Below are 21,150 nucleotides of genomic sequence, written 5' to 3'. Positions count from 1 at the left end.
AGGCAGAAGAGGCGCCTGGGGGGGGGGGGGGGGGGGGGAGGGGGGGAGTTTGAGATCCATGTAGTCTGGGAGGAACTCACTGGTTACAAGCATTGATGAAGAGTCACTATGGGATCTTGGGGCAGCCTTCCTTTCCATCAGTTTAACTAATTACACAAAAGCATGGCAGACAAGAGGTAAGGAAGGAGACCCAGGGAGCCAGGGTATTTGCAAGAGCTGTTCAGCCACCAGGAGGCATCATAGCCATCCCTGGGGCCTGGTCTTGCTACAGATTTATTTATTTTCAATCAGTTTTTCAGGAGTCTCATTTTTAGGTATCTGTTATTAGTGCATGTAATGTTTCTATTTCTGTTTATTGCTAAAAAAAATAGAGGAGGATATAAGAATGGGATTAATCCACATGTTCTTTTTATTTTCACATTATACTATAGCTTCTCAATGTAATTTTGTGACTATTACAAAAATGAAAAGCAAATGATATTTGCCAAACAATCCATCTATTATCAAGGCTTTTCCTCATCAGATTGTTCCCAAGACCCTTCCCATGCAGCTTTGATTTGACTGCATATGGTGCCTGGGTGCATTTGGGACATGGTAGCTGATCTGGTATTCTAGAAAAAAAATAAAATAAAAAATTCATGACCATTTCAGCAAATAATGAATGACACAGAATCCCTAGTAATCCTTATAGTGGTGTGTCAGTCTGGTAAATTTCCTGACATCTATTTATTCAGCACTTAATAGTTTTTGATAAATATACTTTGCAGCAGCTCAAATTTGCTCTTGTATATTCTATCTTGCAAAGATTTTTCAAATAAATCCTATATAAAGTCTCTCGGCCTTGCCATTTTCTAGTTTATATATGACGCTCAGGAAACGCGAGTTTCTGAAATTCTTTATTAGATTGGTTGCAAAAGGAATACCAATGCCTGAGGAAGTGCATTGGTATCTATACATGTCTTAGTATTTGCAACACCAAACATTCAAATATCATGGCTCATCTTGTAGTTAGCTTAAAAAGTATAAAGATTTAAAGAAACCCACCCTGTACTTTTAAATTTCCTTAAAAAAAATGTTTTGAGCCTCTAGACCTGACATTTTCACATTTTCTGCTAACCATGAAGCTTAGATACTTCACTTTGTAATGCAAGCTAAGAGTTACATGTCACAACTCAAGGATCAAAGACTAAAAAATAGGTATCACCAGATTTGCAATAACATTGTAAGAATTGGGCAAAAAAAACAGAGAAAAAAAAGGGAAGCCTATCAGCACCTCCAGTGTCTTGGAGGGAGGCTAAGGGCTGCTTGGTTTATCATACCAGTCTCATTTAGCCATGCTAAAGGTATTTTAGTATCCACAAAACTTTAATATATTTCTCTGGTACAGGTTGTAGAAAAAATATTGTGGTTCTAAACCAGTGCCACTCAAGCTATGGTCTGCAGACTGGATCCAGTCACTGTGGAAGCTGGATCAGAGACAAGCAGTTTGGTCCAGCACATCTCAGTCCTTGTCCTGTGCCATGCTGTTGACCCCTTTCAGCCTAAACGTAAGCTTTTTTCCTCTCTCTCCCTCCTGTCCCTCTAACATTGGCATCCCCCCCTCCCCCTTTCCCTCTACCAAGGGACAGTCTATGGTACATCTGGGTCACAGGCACCCAGCCCATTGCTCTCAAAAGTTGATCACCACTGGTGTAAACTGATACCTAACCAGCTAGACCTCTTCTGCCCCAGACCCACAGAGAATAAATCTTTTGAGTTCTGTTTAGAAAATGGTGATCAATCTAAAGTGAAATTTTACATGGAAATACTAGCTTTGATGTTTTGTTGTTCATCTTTTGTGAGCAAAGATAACCAGGGGGGAGAGGGAGAGGGAGAAGAGAGAAAGGGAGGGAGAAAAGAGAAAGGGAGAAAGGGGAAGGAGAGGCGTGTGCGCGCGTGTGTGTGTGTGTGTGTGTGTGTTTGGGGGGGGGGGTGTATATAGGCAATTCATAAGCCCAATCTTTGCCCTGAACAATCTGCTGCAATCAGATTGTCACTATCTTTGATAATGCTTCAACAAAACACAGGCAGGAGATCACAGAAACAGAGACTTGTATCCTGATATCTTGTTGAGGAGGCTGCTGAGAACAACTTCTTAGTCTGTGACTAAGAGAAAGGCACATCAAGGAAATTGCTTCAGCTTTGGGGATTCTGCCCTGCCCCTGGGCTTTCAGGCTCCTCCCTTGGCCCTTGGGATTCCTGTTGAAAGCAGAGTTCTTAAGGCAGTGAATCTTAAGCCTTCTGAAGCTTCTAGCTCTCCCACAGTTCAGAGAACTAGGAAACTAGAACCTCCCACTTTTTTTTTTTCTTATTTTTAGAATTTCAGAAATATGAACAGCTGAAATGTTAAGGTTGGAATTCCATCTGCTTCAGAGCTCTGCTACATTTATTAAGCTTTCTTTCCTCCATTACTCAGATGAGTCTGTTATGAAAAATATTTCTTTGATATATTTTGGGGAAGCAGGGAAGAAAGTGTGAAAACTATAAGAAATAACACTGGTCTGTCCAATGCTCACTGTCAGTCTTCATGCCCAGCAGCACGGTACTGCGCCTTTGAGGACTGTATCTGTCTGGATGTCACAATTTAGCTGAAATTTATGGTCACATTTTAGAAAATGATAATGTTCCATAATGGATTCAGGTCAAATAATAATAATTAAAGGTACAAAGAGCATCGTATAGGTCATGAAACTAATAGATCAAACTAGAGTTTGGGAATTAATCTTTAAAAAAAACAGAATATAATGTCATTTGATGGCCTTTATTATAGAATTACTTAACTCCTCTGCACATATATCCCCTACCCCAATCAGTTTTTATCAGAAGATCATGATTGCACTAATAGAGGTTATGGAAGTTTAGGATTAGTTTGTCTTTGCAGAAGTATAAAGAAACTTGGATGACCCCTAAATGTTTTGTGCCTGACTTTAACCAGTGTCGTTTGGGTGTAATCTTTATTGAACACCATCCATTTCCAACCTATTTTTTTTATGTCTGACAACCACAGACATAAAAAAAAAAAAAAAAAAATGAGGGTTATAAAAAATTGACATAGGACAGCTAAAAAAAATGTCAAAAGGAATCTATTGCATTAGTATTAGGAACCCTTCCTATAGCTTCAGTTTCACATGCCTTAATTTCTTTCTTATTTTTAACAGTGAGAGGACAAAATAGTGTTGAATGCAGGTAACCCTGAGACTAAAAGGAAATGACATGCCTAAAATCAGGTGTAATAAAATGGTGATGCCTACTGAAGTCACTCAAATGAATGTTTATCATCTCCTGGTATTAGGCCCTTAATGTTAACCAACTCTTATCTTCCAAAATTTGTTCTATTAGACCAGTGTTTCCATAGCTATCGAACAATTAATTCCTTTGTTTTATTTCAGGTGCTGGTGGTAGCTATATTTTTAGGAAAAAGTGCTTTGTCAGCTGGCAGTGTGGGGACTTTGGACTAATAATCAATGTAGTTTTTGTTCTTAAAACACTGACAGACTGATCATGTCAGGTCCTTAAGTTACTAATGATTCTACTACAAGAAGACGGATAAATATCAAGAATGTCAAGTCAGAAAATTGACAATGACAACCCCAAAGGTGAGCTCAATCCTGTAGGGTATTTATGCATGTACCCTGGGACTGGGGTGGGGGCAGGTGGGGAATGCTTCAATTAGACTGGCTTTGAAAGCCGCTCTAATTAAATCACTCAGAGTGTCATGTGTCCACTCTCTGAAAAATGGCAGCTAGGGTGCTTTAACTAAAGCTCGTTGAAAAAGATTTAGTTAAAGCACCCCACCGACATTTTTCAGCATGGGGACACTGATGCACATGACACTGAAGTCTGCTGGAGCATGGTAATTATCACAGTCCAGCAGACTCAATGAATCAAGCCTACTCTGATGTGCTATAATTAATTACAATATGTTGGAGCAGCCTCCTTGCACATGTATAGGCACCCATAGTTACCAAATGATAGGACATCAGTACTCATTAATTTTGTGCTGTTTCAGGAGTTCAAAACACCTGCATTGTCCACAAATTAACCCCTGAAACCAGTTTTAAGCACTCATTAGGCAGCTTAAAGTTACATCACTTCAGGGCAGGATTACCCAGCTCATGTTACACTAAAATGTACCCACTCTAAGCTACACCTTAGTGTAAACACCCCACCTGCCCCATCCCTCACTGGCCCAAATCAGGGCACAATGCTCCTCCCCTCCCCTCTCTAGCACCCCAGATCACTGCTCCTACCTCCCCCACCCCCTGCCACCATTTACTTGTGGATGCACATGCTGTCTGTCCCAGGAGAGCAAGCAGGGAAAAGTTTAATGTCCCTGCCCAGCTACTGCTATTCTCTGCACAGACTTGGCTCAGAAAAGAGCAACAGCCCAGTGGTGACCACAGTAGCAGCAGCTGGCCAGACAGGTTAACCCTTCCCTGCCTGCTCCCATGGGAAAGACAGCACAGGCAACCAGCAGTAAGCAGGGGGGAGGGGCAGCGGTAAACCCCAAGTGGCAGGAGGAGACACCGGGGAGCCTGGGGGTGGGAAATGAGGGAGCACTTGGGGTGGGAGACAGGGAGGTATCTGGGAATGGGAGGGAAAGATTTTTTTTTTGTTTTTTTTTACCTTTCAGTCTTCCAGGCTCCTGCTGGCCTAAAGTGTGACTGCTCCAAACTCAAGCTAGCACTAACACTGATTAACATTTGTACAGCTCCTAGTATATGGTGTTACAAGGCCCCTAAATTGCTCTTGTATAAGATATGAAATTACTTGAAGGCCACAGTCAAGATTTATAGGCAAGAGGAGTTATTTTCAGCTCATATTCTTAGTCATGTACAATATTTGGCCTCAACAAAACAAGTGTATTTCATTAAATGTATATCCAAATTCTTATATATAATATTATATATTATAATATTTGAGCATCCTGAAAAAAAATCTGGATGGGCTATTTGGACATTAGTGATTCTATGCTTCCTATAGGTAAGAATATATATACCTATATACCTATAGGTATATGCTTCCTATAGGTAAGAAGGAGATGTTAGTTAGTTAGTTAGTTTGTTTATATGTAGGTAGGTGACACAGTTCTGTTTTGAATGGTTATGTTAATGCTTTTGAAGGTTTGTTGAATTACCTACAGCCTTTTAGAGGAATAAATATGTAAATCCAAATTAACATAAAATGAAATAAATGTGCATGTGTTGTAATGGGGCTCCTTTGTTTACCCATTAAAAGCTGAAAAGGGGGAAAGTGTCTTGAAATGAGACCACTCAGAGTGGGATGTCCCATTCAAAGTTAAATCACCATGGGTTTTGGATTAGGCATGCCATATGATTCTAGGAGTCTACAAAGTGTAATAACCTGAATTTTGATGGCTAGAAAATGATATTTAGAATTTTGTTTTTATGACTTGACTTGTAGGTAGAGTAGATATTCCATTAGAACAATGGTTCAGGGGAACAGAAAGGGTTAATTGGTTTGTAAAAGCCTGTTGTGACAAAGTTTCATGGTCTCAGCCTTCAAGGCCCACTGTGTCTGGAGCTAGCAGGCAAAGAGTCTGGGGAAATTGAAAACATGAGTAGTGTACCGATAACATGAGATAAGGTGGTATTAGGTCATAGTAACAAGCTGCAAAGCCCCTGAGATGTCCAGTTTTGGTAAAATGACCAAATTTAGGAGGCCAGGCATGTCCAAATTAAGAAAGGTAAATGACCAAATTAAGATGTATGCATGTGGTAGCTTTGGGAAATAACGAATTATGCTGACATAACAGAATGTGGACAATATAACAACCACAGGGAAAACAATCAATGACACCCAGAAATAGTCATCAGTGGAAAAAGAAAACAAAAGGAGAGATTTCAGAGAAGCAAAAGGTCCCTGAGTGGGGGGATCTGGAGGCCACCACGGGTAGAAGGCACACCACTGGCCCATCTCACCCACCTCATTGCAGGGGATGGGCCTCCACCCTTGACATTCAAGGCTTCTGACATTCAAGAAAGAATGAAAGGGAGAAGCTCGCATACTGGCCAGCTATACCTTTCCTATATGAACCCTGGAACTGGTAGATAAGTAGAATCAGGGGGGTAATTTTGTTTGTTTTGCCTGCATTATTCTTATCTGCTATCACGGTTTATCAATAATATTAGCCTAGTATTGAATATAAGAAGTTGTGGGCAGTCTGAGGTTCTGGTTGGATCCAAAACAACATATCTGTGTCATAAATCCAGTACCAACACATATAAATGGTGGTCTTGAAATCTAGAATCCTGCCTCTGAAGTGGGGAATCTAGATACTTAGTGAATATAGGTACTTAAGGGGCTATGTATCTAGCTCCCTGCTACATTCTCTGCAGCAAGGGGACTCTTCCTGACCTCAGGGTTCTTCCTTGGGCTGTCCTCTAGATTTAGGAAAATGAAAAGGTATCCCCAGAAATCAAGGGAAAATAAGCCAAACTCACCCAACCACCTGCCCAAACAACTTTGAATTTGTTTTGCTCTCCATGAGAACTTTGCAATTTCTAATTTTTCTTCCAGTGAAGAATTAAATTAAACAATACAATAAGATACAGGTAACATTACTTCAGCCATATATATATCCAGTGTGGCCATGATGTGCGGGGAAAAAGGCAACTAAGCCCTTTAAAAAAAATCTGAAATCTGGTTTCTGTAGCTTCCCATGATGTTCACCTGTGCATTGAGTTCGTGGGATCTTTTCTGGTTTTGCCATTGTTTTAAGGAAGAAACAGGCTTGTTAATGGGTTGGACCTTGTTTGGTTTCCCAGGGGATCTCACCTACCATGTCTTTGCTGGAAAATGATTTCATTTGGAAGGAAGATGGTCATCCCGTCCCTTCTGATGCCTTCCTTCAGTCATCCCAGTTGTCCTTCCTGCTTGGGACTCCACCTCCCCTACACCCCGCCTAACGCCAACCAAAGATGTCATTTCCCGGACCACCAGAGTTGGTATCACACGCACTTTGATGTCTTGGCCCTTTAAACTTACAATGGTGGGATCAGGGCATTGTTTGAGTTGAGTGTTCCCTACAGCACCTTGCCTTATTTATGCATCTTCCAGATCCTGGACTGTCTTGTCCCCCAGCATTCCACTCCCTATTCAGGTTTTATACTTGCCATGGGTCAGATGTTTATTGGTTCTTGCCCTATTTGGTCCTGCTGATCCAGTCTGAGTTGTAGATGTCCAATACCCATGGAGCCTCTTCAGGTAAGTTATTGAGCTTTATCTGGCTGAGACTATTTGAGAAATCCCCTTCCTGGGGCAGTCACCATGTCCCTGCACTGGGACCGTGCTCTGAATCTGGCCCCTCTAGGCCAGCTGGGAACCTAACTTCTAGAAATGATTGCAAAGTTGAGGTGCTTGGCTGAAGGTGTATTAGCAGCAGATACTGTTTGTTTTGAACTAATAGTAAGTTAGACTTCAGAAAGAGGATAAGCTCCCATAGTATACAGTGGGGGCAAGTATACACTGCTGGGGCAAGATGGGAAATTCACTTACTCATAATATGTCCTTGCAAGACAGCTAGTAAATGGTTTAATTTAAAGTGGCTGCTGCTATAGGCACACTGCTCCACTAGTCTGCACATAATTTTAGCATAAATACTTTCCTAAAGTTTATATTAGAATTTTGACTGTGCTGAACTTCTGAAATTACATTATCAGAGAGATAATTCCAGTAGCTTGATGCCAGTAAAAATGCTAATTATTAAGTTGAAATGTAAGTTGAGTTTTTGAAATGCAATAAAGTCAGATTTTCTAAGTATTTTTATAATGTCTTCTTGAAAATGTCATAAAAATTTAAGATACTAATAATTCTACTACTTGGCAGTATAATGAATTATGAACAAAGCATATTCTGCCTTTCATGTGATTATTGAAGAATGTTTTTTAATGCAAGTAACAATCAAAAGTTTCATTGCCTAAAGTGTGGCTCACTTGGCCAGTTTGCCAATGCTAAAGCCGAGGAAGCTTCCATCTGTGAAGAAGCTCTACAAAGCTCCTTCACTGGACATAAGATGGAAAATAATTTGAGAGGGAGAGAAAAGGAGTGTTTAGTTGAAGAAATTCTAATACTTCATATTTGGGCAAGAACAAGAATGAGAGAGAGGATTGGAATTATTTCTCCTCTCACATCCCCCTTCCTCTTGCAATTTAAGCATAGGAATCAAAGTATGAGCCAAACCAAGTGTGTTGATAGTTATTACTGCCATCCAATATGCACTGCTCATCCATTTAGCCCAATGGTATTGTGACTAGATAGGATATGGGCTAGATAAGAGATTGTCTCTTTCAATTAAGATTGCCATATGCTGTATATGCTTTTGAGGTGTTTAAACAAATGATGGTCAATATCTTATAATAGCTGCTGAAGGCATAACACTGGCATAGATTAGGACTGTAGCTTGGAGAAACAGAATGGTTAGGACTTTGTATTTTTTAATGTACTGCTAGGTTTAGTTAATCCCTTTTGTTGTTTCGAGTATATTAATTACAAAGGCAGTGAAAGAGTATTTCTCAAGTCTGAGTAGCTAGAGGCTGATACTCTTGTTTTTAAGGAAATTTATTTCACTTCTGCTAATCTAAAAAATCTGAGCAGTGTGTTTGACCCACTGTACTGAAGTACCCCACAGTTATGTCCACATTATGGGTGATATTCTCCCTCCCAGCAAAAGGGGGAGGAAGTATCCCATTGCTTCTACAGAAAGAGTAATTGAGAAGTTGAGCCTAGAATCCATGCCTTTTGTTGACTTCTAGCTCACAGGAAATGCTAAGTCAAAAGTTATGGGACATTTCAAAGCAGTCAATGAGCTTGTGCCATATTTACTGTCAATAAGCCATATTTACTGTGCAGTAAATATGGTGACTTACACTGACTGACTTGAGCATAAATATGATACCTGCATTACTTACTGCATAAGTAGATGCCTTACTGTGCAGTAACCCAGGGGGCTCCCTGCTGGGTCTGCCTGGCCACTAGGGGGACAACTGGTCCTGGCTGGCCCCCTCTGCTGCTGCTGGCCTGGGCTGCTCTCTGCCAGTGCCTAGCTGCAGGGTATAAAAGCCTGCAGCCATTTTGTGCCTTGGGGCACACACTCCTGGGAGATGGCAGGAGCTGCTTTTAGCTGCAGCACCTCCAGCAGACCCCGTGTGTCCTCCTGGACAGCCTGCAGGCTGTTTTCCTGGGCTGTCCCCCTCCTGAGCTGCTCTCTGGCCACAGCTGGCTGTGCCACCAGGGCCAGAACCTGATCCCCACTGCTGTTTACCTCCAGCCTCTGCCTCTTTGCAAAACTGTGGTGAAGCACCCTGGCCATATGGCTGAGACTCCCTAGCTGTGCCCCTGTTACGGGTGCTGCTCCCAGCCCTCCAGTGCTAGCATCACAGGGCCAGCCATGTAGGGGCCCAGTTAGCCAGTGTATGGCATGATGTCCTTCTCTTCCACCGTGTCCAGCCCCATGCCCATCTGTGTGTGCCCGCCCATATGGAGCCTCAGGGATGCAAACTGGACCCAGAAGTAGGTGTGGCACTGTGGGGTAGGAAGGATGTCCTGAAGCAGTTCACTCAGGGGGAGAAGGGGTGCTCAAACTACCACATTTATGAGGTCCTAGTTGCTGGGATGCATGCATGGGGCCACTTCCAGTCAGTGCAGCTGTGCCATGTGAAGGCCAAGGACCTGCAGGCCCAGTGGGTGGCTGTGACTGTCCATGGTTATCAGTCTGGTGGAGCCCCCAGACTTTCATGAAGGAGATGACCCACATTTTAGCACCCCAGGAGCCTGTGTCCATGCCCCATCATGACATTTCCAGTGATGGGGTAGAGCTCAGGCCTTCAGTACCCTGCCCTGAACTCCTCCCTGGCTGCTGTCCCACTGGCAGCCTGGGAGGGCCTGGCCAGTGGCTGCCTCAGCCTTGGCCCCACCCCACCGTTGCCCTCAAGGAGTGGCCATCCATGCCACCACTGGACAGTAGCAGGACCATCTCCTCCCTGGGGAGGGGCTCTGGGCAAGCAGCAGCCCACTACATGCCATAGGACAAGGAGTCTAGGAGGAACCAGATGTGGTCCATGATGGGGAGCCCCACACCAAGCACCTATCTTTGCCAGCCTTGCACCTGTGGTAAATTGTACACTGGCTGGCAGGCCCTCCTATCCCCAGGCCCCACCCCAACACCTTCCCCTGCCACCAGCCCTGGGCTCCCCTCCTTGCTTAGCCCACCTGCACTCCCCTGGCTTTAAGTTCCCCCCCTACGGAACATAGAGAGGTAAGACACAGGTCAGACCTTTACTGAACAGCCTGTGCCCCTGCAGCTGGGTGGGCATGGGACTCTTAGATGTCAAGAAAGGCATCAATCCTGGTGGCAATCTTTTTCTTGGCAGTTGGGGGAAGAAACATGTAGGACTGTAACAGGTAGCCCTCCAGGCAGTGGTGGAGGTTGTGAGGCAGATTGGGCTTGCCCCACAGGGTCCTGAACCAGGAGCACAGATGTGCCCCAGGCACTAGCAGGATCAACAACAGCAGGGTGTAGTGGCTGGGGCACCCCTCCACCTGCACAAACAGCTCATTGAACACTGCCCATGACATGCACCACAGGGGCATGCTCGGGGAACATCAGTGGTGTGGCAGGGGGCTGGTCCCATGGTGCTTCGCTAGAGAGGCTCACAGCAGAGAGGGTGCAAACATGGCCAGCCCATCACCCCATTTGTCTGGGAGCCCCATGCACCCCAAGCCCAGGTGCCAGAGGCTGGGCGGCAGTGCAGCAGAGTGCTGGGTGGGCCTGGAGGTGCTGCCAGCAGCCTAGTCTGGCCCACCCTGGGAAAAGGGCAGGGGGGATAGGCAGCCTGCCACCAGCCCCTGGGAAACAATCAGAGACAGGGGCTCAGGCAGCACCTACTTGATCCCAGTCCTGCTTGGCCAGCTTACCCTGGGTACCTGCACGTGGCTGACCTCCAATCTGAGGCAGTCAGGGCCCCTGGAGCAGAACATCTTATCTCTCAAATGTTACAAACTCTCACAAAAGCCTTCTGTCTATTGACTTTGCAGGGCAAACATTTCGACATGGGGAAGAGGCCACAGGGACCCACAGGACCATTGATGCAGCCTTGCTGCCACCCACCATTGGAGCTGCCTGGAGGCACTGGCTGCACCAGCAGTGCAGCCAGGACAGGACCCTCCTACTCCAGCAGCTGGTGGTTGAGGGTGGAGGGCTGGGTGGTGGGCCAGTGGACATGGCAGATGGAGGACCTCATTCAGGAGGCCACCAGGGAGGAGGCACAGCTGCGGGCATACCATGACACCTGGGCCAAAGTGGTAGCACTGGAGTGGTGGTGCATGGAGTTGGCAGAGCAGGAGTTGGCTGCCCAGGAGAGGCTGTGCCCATGCCCCCACACCTGTTCCCCTCCCCTGGTCCTGCAGGGTCCCACCTGATGCTCTGAAGTAGGCCCCTGGCAGTGCCCTGGAGCAGGTCCTGTAGCACCTGCCGGCTGCAGGCATACTCAGGTTTTGTCATAGCCCCCAGGCCCATGAGGGGAATGTTTGTGGCCAGGGTGCTGGCTGCCTTCTGCTGGTCTCCACCCTGGGTGACCCCACCCCTCCCAGAGATTGGAGCTCCCCCTGCTGGCTACAGGGGCACATGGTAGGCTGCTTTGACCTGAGACTGAAGTTAGTCTCAAGTTGCTTGCATGTGTGGATGCCTGCCTATTCCAATTTACTGTTCTGTAACTTACTGCACAGTAAATTTAAGATGGCATAAATCCACATGTAGACACAGTCTGTATGGCCATGATTTTGCTGCAAATGAACCCCCAACTCACTGGATTCTGTGTACTTCAAAGCAGTTAAGTCTGGACAGGGACCAGTTGTTATTTTGAGGTCTATAGGGCACACTTTCAGGTCAGGCTTCTTGATTGACACCATTCCTTGAGATGCATATCACATCAGTCCATCCAGTCATTCCAGACCCTGAAACAGCATCTGACATCTGAAACCCCAGTTACTTACACTTATTTTCTCCATAGTTTCATTTGGAGATAATGTGGCAGGAAAGGAAGGAACACAGGAATAGCAAACCGATTTCTTAACCAATCTTTTTTTTCTATTCAGTCTTTTTTTTTTTTTTTTTGTTCTGAAAATTAATAGGAATCCTGAGATCCAGACACAGGATGATTTCACCTCTCTCAGGATATGTAGAGTCCCTCTTGGACTCTTTTGCATGCATTGCTTCTATCTGCCTTCCTTCTCTTCTGAGGCTACTTTAAATAATGTGTCTGTCCCACATGCATTCACTGTAACATTCCAGTCATTCTTAACCCACCCTGAAGACTCCTGCATAGAAAGTTCCTCCTGTGTAAAAAGTCCATTGTGCCGTTGGGATTTGCTAAGATAATTAGATTTGTTGGCCCTAAATTGAAGTCTTGATGGTTTTTCAGTGACTATCCTTTAGTAAATACTCAACTATTTTACCTGGGCAGAGTGATGTCTGCAATACACAGTTGCAAATCTTTGGACTTATTCTCGGCATAGAATGTAAGATGGAAACCTTAATACAACATGGAGTTTCCAGTTGGATACAGATATCTATCCCACTGTAAAACAGCTAATAATAGTCCTATGCAAAGTGGTTTCAGTTGATTAGTCAACTTTCAAATGATCTGCCAACAGATTTGTAATTATGGTTTCCTTCCATGTTTAGATGTCATTAATGCTGATAGTATTCCTATTAAAACATTCTGTGTTTAAATTCAAAGTTCTTTGCTTCCATCTGAGATTGTTCAGAGTTTGATCAGTACAATCTTATTTATATTTACTTGCATCCTCTACAAGTGCTACTTCTAAAAGGTATCTCTCTCTCTCCATTATTTGTAGCCACTGGGCTAAAGATTAGGGCAGGGGAGAAATTTAAGCTTTTGATCCAGTTGTAATAAGATGTTTGACTTGAGAAAATTTGCAAGAGATCTAATTCAGATTAATAATCCATTTGACCGGAGCATTGAACAGCCTATGACAAGGTATATTGAAACTTATGATTTAATGACTTGGTAGATGCACTGTAATATCAGTTTTCATTCTTATGCCTGGAAGAATAAACAGAATTTTTCTTTTTGTTTAAAAAAACTTAGTCTTGAGATATGTACAGACTCTGTGCAGCATGTATATGCCCCAGCTAATATTATTTTAATATTACAAAATTGTCCATCCATTTCCTTAGTAGCTTACTGGAAAATTCTAGATGAATTATATGTGGTTGTTTTCTAGTTTGTAGATAACTAATTAGTAATATATGAGTTAATTAAATTAATTTTGGTGAAACTAACAAGATGGAGCAATGCCTGTTGAGATGATGTTCCCAGATTTTCCAAGAGATGTATACTGCTTCATGATTTTTTAATTTTGATTGAGGTGAGATGAATCCCTCTCTGTGTCTGTTAGTAAACCTTAATCTTACAAGTGAGAATCAGTTTCTACGTGAGGCACTCTTGTGTGTAATGGTGATTTGTTTTTCTCTTACCTCTGAATGCTAAATTAAGCTTCTCTGCACGTTGTCCACTTTTACTTTGTTAAACAAGAAAAATAAAGTTGCCCATTTGTACAAAATGCTATGTTGTATTGAATATAACCCATCCCTGTATAACACACACCCTGCTTTTAAAAAGTACTGTTATGTTGTGGGTTCAGTTCACTGAGTCAGGACCCACTTCAACAGGTTTCTTTATTTATGCCAACAGCACCCAAACTTCTTTTCAGAATGAGAATGAAACTCCTGTTTTAGCTTTCTCTTAAACTGCCCATTTCTGGTTGTATATTATGATGATATCCTGGAGGCTGAGGCTGCACATGCACGCATTCTAATCTGAGAGGTTTATTCTCCCAGGTTTGTTCCTGTGGTAGAAAAAATTACCCAGAGCTGTGTGTACAGACATTTGAATGCTGAGGCCCTGGAAAGTGGAGAGGTTATAGTGCTAACACTGTACAGCTGTGGGGAGGTGGGAGCAGGGAGAGTATGCATACATCTCCATATGCTCTGCAGGCTCCCCTAGTCTCCCAGCATGTAGGGCCTTTGGTTGTTCCAGGAGAAGCTCTCCTGGATGTGATTTAACCCTGGTTGTGCCCACAACCTCTCCAACTAACCCATTCCAGTGCTTCACTGTCCTCCTACTGAGCAAGTTTTTCCTAATATCCAACCTAAACCTCCCTTGATGCAACTTGAAACCATAGCTCCTTGTTCTGTCATCTGCTACCACTGAGAACAGTCTAGCTCCATCCTCTTTGAAACCACTCTCCAGGTAGTTAAAGGCTGCTATCAAATCCCCCCTCAGTCTTCTCTCCTGTTTGTAAAGTCCAAACTTGTGCCATGGTATCTGCACGGACAGCCCACATTTTATCTAAAACTGTGCATCTTTTCTTGGAAAAAAAAAAAAAAGACATGCTCCTAGCCGTGAGAGAGAGGATGCTGTGGGAACTTGCTAGTTGACAGTGCACAGAGTGCTCAGGATCATGATCCCAGCATCCCCCTGAACCAGCAATAGGGCATGATGGGATTTGATTCCTACATTTACAATCACACTTCCAGGCATGCGCATGTGGCATGACAGGAAGTGTGATTGTGTGGATTGTGCATCGGATCCCATCACACATTTACCTAGAGTTGCCCTCCCATGCAGAAAATGTAGAACTTTTTCAGTTTGTGCACCCTGATACTCAATTTTAATTAAAATCCTGGAAGCATATACTATGGATCTCCAGTGGTTCCTATACTTCTCCCTGAGTGCTGCAGACAAATCTCTCTTTAAAGGCATCTGTAGACAGCTTTAACCTGATGTTTGCTGTCTAAAATCTAAGCACTGGAGCCTTTTGTAATAACTCCTTTAGGTTCCTAAACTCCTCATCATGATGTACTTATCATACCTATTGTTTATTTTTGTGTAGTAAAACTCTTGGGCTACTGAATTTTTGCGCCAGATTAGGTACAAATTCCTCATAAAATTTACCATGCCCAGAGACTCTTGGACTCCTTCCTTATCTGTGGGAGGTGACATATTAGTAATTGACTGTATCCTACTGAAATCTATCTGTACACCTTGATACATTATTTTTGTACCTGATATGTTATTTTTCTGGCTATATATTTGCACTTTTGTCTATTGAGTATTAACTCTACTGACAACACTTTACAGAGCTCTGTGAAGCTTCCAACTATGTTCCGCCACTGTACATACCCATATTAAAATATCATCTATACACACTATTATCTACTTTGGTACCTTCCATGCCATCAAATATTTGTTGTACATATTTATGAAACATTTCTGGTGCTGAACATAACCCAAAAGGGAATCTGCACAAGCAGTCTTCAATATGGAGTGTTAAATGTGTGGGCAAATTTTCTCTGTTGGAAACTGCCAAAACCCAGCTGATGCATCTAATAGGGATAAACATGTTGCTTATGCTATCTCCCCAAAAATTGTTCTCTGGTGATGATGGAAAAATGATCCGGTTTTACATATTTTTAAAGTTATTTGAGGTCTAGGCAAAAGCAAAGTACTCCATCCATTTTTTCCTTTTTTTTTTTTAACAAAGAATTAAACCACTCTGGTTCCTCTACTTTCTCACTAGTATCCTGTGCAAACCATTAGTTTTGCTTTCAGGCTTTATTTATAGCTAAAGGAATATTTCTGCCATCATGTATTGTGGGAGTATAGGGTTAAGACAGATATATCTTCTATACTTTTTTCCACTTCCCAAGCTCCTCAAACATATTCTGAAACATATTTTCAATTTTACTATGCCCCTCTGTGTACATATTCTAGTACCTGATGGGCCTTTTCCTCTAATATGGGCACACATTATCCTGACACAATCACAAACTAAATTTTATCAATACCACTTTTTACCCTTCTTTCCAGCACATGTGACAAGAGTAAGAACCACTAATTTGAGCCATATCTGCTTTCTGTGAACATGTGCTTTCCTTATCAGGCCCTTTTACAGTAGTCTGGTATAATATTGGCTTGAGCACTAGTGCCCAAGTAAAAGTCACAGGAATTTTACTACCATCCTCCCTTCCTAAACCCCACCTCACCCCTCTCCCCCATCTGCTGCAGCTTAGCTCAGCTGCTTCTACTTGGTCTAATTAGATTTGGTTGTTCTGGCCCTGCACCCTCCCAAGGTCTTAACAGGGCCTAATCTTGAGGTCTGTGTTCTTGTTGGGGCTTCTTGTTGTAGCTGTTAGAATAATTGGAAATTAGGTTGGAAGGGACCTCAGGAGGTCACCTAGTCCAACCCCCTGCTCAAAGTAGGACTATTCCTATCTATATCATCCCAGATAAGACTTTGTCTAGCCAGGTCTTAAACCACCAAGAATGAAGTTCCACAGCCTCTTTGGGTAACCTGTGCCAGTGTTTTACTACCCTCCTTTTTAGAGAGCTTTTCTTAAGATTTAACCTAAACTTCCCTTGCTGCAACTTTGGACCATTGCTCCTTGTTCTGTCATTTCTCACCATGAAGAACAGTCCATCTGTTCTTCATGGTGTATCAAAGGATACTCTTTGGGACCACCTTTCATGTAGTTGAAGGTTGCTAATAAATCCCTTCTCAGTCTTCTCTTCTCCAGATTAAATAAACCCATTTCTTCCAGCCTCTCCTCAGAAGTCATGTGCCCCAAACTTCTAAAAATTTTTGTCACCCTCTGCTGGATTCTCCAATTTGTCCACATCTTTTGCCTAGTAGGGTGGCCCAACACTGGACACGGTACTCCAGATATGGTTTTACCAGTGCCAAATACAGGGGAATAATCCTCTGTCTGTTATCAATGCTCCTATTAATGTAGCTGCTAGCCTTCTTGATGACAAGGGCACACTGTTGGCTCATATTCAGCTATTGTCCACTGTAACTCCCAAGTCCTTTTCTGCAAATTGCTGCTTAGCCATTCAGTCCCCAGACTGTGCCAGTGCATGGGATTGTTCCATCCTAAGTGTAGGATTTTTCACTTGTCCTTATTGAATCTCATGAGATGTCTTTTGGTCTAATCCTCCATTTTGTCTAGGTATCCTTGAATCTTAGCTCTACTCACCAGCATATCTGCTACTTCCCCCAGCTTGGGGTCATCTGAAACCTTGCTGAGGATGCACTCCATCACATCCTTCAGGTCATTAATGATGTTATTGAACAAAACTGGCCAACTTGTGTTTGATGCTGACTAGACAAAGAACCATTGAAGACTACTCTCTGACCCTAGTGATCCAGCCAGTTTTCTATCCACCATACAGTCCATTCATCCAACCCATACTTCCTTCACTTGCTTGATATAATGTTGTGGGAGACTGCATCAAAAGCCTTCCTGAAGTCAAGGCATATTATCTCCACTGGTCTCCCTGTACCCACAGAGTCAGTTATCTCATCATTAGAAGGCAATTGGGTTAGTCAGGAATGATTTGCCCTTGGTGAATCTATGCTGAATGTTCCTCATCACCTTCTCCTCCATGTGCTTAGAAATGGATTTCTTGAGGACCTGCTTCATAACTTTTCCAGGGACTGAGTTGAGGCTGATCAGTCTGTAGTTCCTTGGATTCTCCTTCTTCCCTTTTTTAAATATGGGCATTATATTTGCCCTTTTCCAATTGTCTGGGATGTCTCTTGATCACCATGAGTCTTCAAAGATAATGCCTAGTGGCTCTGCAATCACATCAGCCAACTCCCTCAGAACCCTCAGGTGCATCACATCCAGCCCCATGGGCTTGTATATGTCCAGGTTTTCTAAATAATCCCTAATCTATTCTTTCACCACTGTTGGCATCTTACCTTCTCCCCAAATTGTGCTGCCAGGTGCAGTAGTTTGGGAGCTGACCTTGCCTGTGAACATTGGGGTACTTCATTCTTTTCTGCATCATCTGTCACTAGGTTGCCTTCTCCATTTACTAAGGGACTCATACTTTCCCTGATCTTCCTCATGTTGATGACATATTTATATAAACCCTTCTTGTCATCCTTCATGTCCCTTACTAGCTTCAACTCCAGCTGGCTTTCCCTATTTCATTCCTGCATGCCAAAGCAGTACTCTTATACTCCTCTCTAGTCATTCCTTTTTGTATTTCAGCTCACTGAAGAGTTCCCTGCAATGCCAAGCTGGTCTTCTGTCATATTTACTAGTCTTCCTGTGCATTGGGCTAGTTCATGCCTGGGCCCTCAGTACTGTTTCTTTAAAATACAACTAGCTCTCCTGGACTACTTTCCCCCTCAGATAGGCCTCCAAGAGGATCCTGCCCATCAGTTCCCTGAGGACATTGAAGTCTGGTTTTTGAAGTCCAGGATCCTTACTCTGTTGTTCTCCATCCTTCCTTTCCTCAGGTTCCTGAACTCAGTTATCTCATGGTTGCTGCTGCCTACATTGCTGTCCACTCTGTATTCCCCACCATTTGTGAGCAGCAGGTCAAGAAGAGCATGGCCCCCCATTGCACCAGGAAATTGTTCCCAACACTCACCAAAAATTGCCTGTGCCCTGCTATATTGCCCACCCAGCAGATGTCAGGGTGAATGAAATCCCCCATGAGAACCAGAGATTGCAGTTTGGATACTTCGGCTGGCTGCTGGAAGAAAGCCTCATCCTCCTGGTTTGGTGGTCTATAGCAGACACCCATCACAATGTCACCTTTGTTGCTCTCCCCTCTGATCTCAATGCAGAGACTTGTAACAGGTCTATCTCCAGTTTCACACAAACTTTGAGTGACCATACAGCTTTTTTACATACATCACACCTCCTCCTCCTACTCTCCCTTGCCTGTTCTTCCTGAGCAGTTTTTACCCATCCTTGACAGTACTCCAGTCATGTATGTTTATTTCTCCAAGTCTCTGTTATTTCAATTGCATCATAATTTCATGACTGTGCAAGGACTTCCAATTCTTCCTGCTTGTTTCCCATTCATTCATGTACAGTCACCTGAGGTAACCAGCTGATTGCCCTACTTTCTCAGGAAGAAAGAGAAGACCTCCCCTGTTGCCCTCTCCTGCTTGTGCTTTCTTCAATTCACTTGCTTCACCATTTACCTCAGGGCTTTGGTATCCACCCACTAGCAAACATAGTTTAAAGCCACCCTCATTAGGTTAATGAGCCTGTCTGTGAAGATGCTTTTCCCTCTCTTTGTCAGGTGGAATCCATCTCTTCCTAGCAATTCTTCTTGGAGCAACATTCTGTGGTCAAAAAAGCCATAGCCCTGATGGTGACACCATCTGCACAGCCACGCATTGATCTACAGGATGCATCCACTCTTGCGTGGGCCCTTCCCCTTGGCCAGAAGGAATGAGGAGAACATCACCTAAGGTCCTGTCTCACACACCCTAGCACCCAGAGTTCTGTAGTCACTTTTGATCTCCTCAGGGCTCCCCGGGCAGTATCACTGGCAGTACTGGTGGCCCCTGTGGGCTACAAAAGTCTTTTTACTCCTTTGATTGTAGTTAAGAGGTTAGGGTTCCCTGTTATATGGAGCTATAGATTAGAGTGGTTTGATTCTAAGTTAAGTGTACTTCAGAGGAAGGATTAAATTAAATTGGGTTCACCATTTTTAGACTGATCTAACTGTCCTAAACTTCTGTACAGTTCCCAGCACAGCTGCAGGCCTGGGGAAGCCCAGTCACTAGCTACAGACCTAGGGCTTTGCATTTCCTACCCCCTTCCTCTCACTTGGATATTCTAGCACCCTCAGCCCCTCCCCTTCAATCCAAGATGGACAATGAACCTCACAGACCAGCCAGCACCCTGCACAAGCTTGCTAAGTCCCCCATCTGGCAAGCTGCTCCTGTTACTTATTTTACTTCCCTGACTCCTGGCACTGGTGAACTCGAGTAAGTCAGGGGTGGGGGGAGGACAGGTTGGATGTGGGCCCTGGTTTGCTAGAGGGAGTTGTTTGTCTGAGGGGGTGGTGAATCAGAGAGCAAAAAAATAGACTGTAATCCCAGGTGGTAGAGGAGAGAGCCCCCTCCATCCCCTCCAAGTTCCCCCCCTGTGGGCCCTATGAGCCCCCCAATTCTGCCAAACACTCCCAGACCCCATCAACCACCCCCCACAGACCTTGCCTGTTCCCACCCAAAGCCTGATTTCCCCCCACCCCATGCACCCTGCATGCCCTGTAGCCCCTGGCTTGTACTCCACTCTTGAAGGTTGAAGTCATTTTAAGTGTGTCCTCAGTGTGACCCATTGAACTACTTTAAAACTATCAAGCAGGAACAGTAGTTCATTTGTCCCTTAGTTGATTTAAAGGTGATGGACAGGAATAAGCATCAAAGTGTGAGCTGCAAGACAGGGAGTGATGGGTTGAGGGAGCGATAAATGATACAGAATTTTCAGGAAAGAAAGATTGACAGGAACAATTTCTGAGGGAAAGTGATTGGTGGAAGGTTATGATTGCATAATGTGTCACAACTGTCAATCACCCAGGAGGTATAGAAGGTTGCAATGTAAGTGCTACACTGTGAAGTGTCCGTGTAAAGAAGGTAATTGTGGGAATCTGTGAAGAAATAAGACGCCTAGGAAGATAGCAGAGAAAACACCAGAAAAACCGCCACACAGTGCTCAGATACACTACACACAAAGGCCTATGTAAATATACCCTCTTTTGTTCTAGTTGTGTGTGTTTAATAAATTCTAGTTTGAAAACTGGAATAGCTTCAGTAGTCATCTATCTGTCTTGCCCACCCCTTCCATCCTAATTAATTAATTAGGCTTGCAAGAGCTCCCTTCCCTGTTCACCCTGACCTCCCAAGCCTGCTTGTCTCCCCAATCCCTTCCAAACCCCCCTTAGCCCCTGCCATCCCAATTTACCTTAGATCAGATGGTCTTTTTAACTTGATCTAACTTCCCCTCACCTCCCCAAATAGCTGTATGCTTCCTATGTGCCCTCTCTGGGATGTCAGATAAAACTGAATTGGACCTGGAAAAAGGAGCGAGACTGAGCATGGTGAAGATATAAAGTTGCATGGGATGAAGGAATGAGAGAGAAGTTGGAAAAGGTGAATGTTTCATAGATTCATAGTAGTTTCATAGTAGATAGGGTCAGGAGGCACCTGAACAGATCATCTAGGCTGACCCCCTGCCACAGGCAAGAATGAATG

This window comes from Alligator sinensis, unplaced genomic scaffold (genome assembly GCF_000455745.1).
Source record: "Alligator sinensis unplaced genomic scaffold, ASM45574v1 scaffold236_1, whole genome shotgun sequence".
In the NCBI taxonomy this organism is placed as follows: Eukaryota; Metazoa; Chordata; order Crocodylia; family Alligatoridae; genus Alligator; species Alligator sinensis.
The sequence above is the reverse complement of the archived record's forward strand: the minus strand, read 5'-3'. Positions refer to the sequence as shown.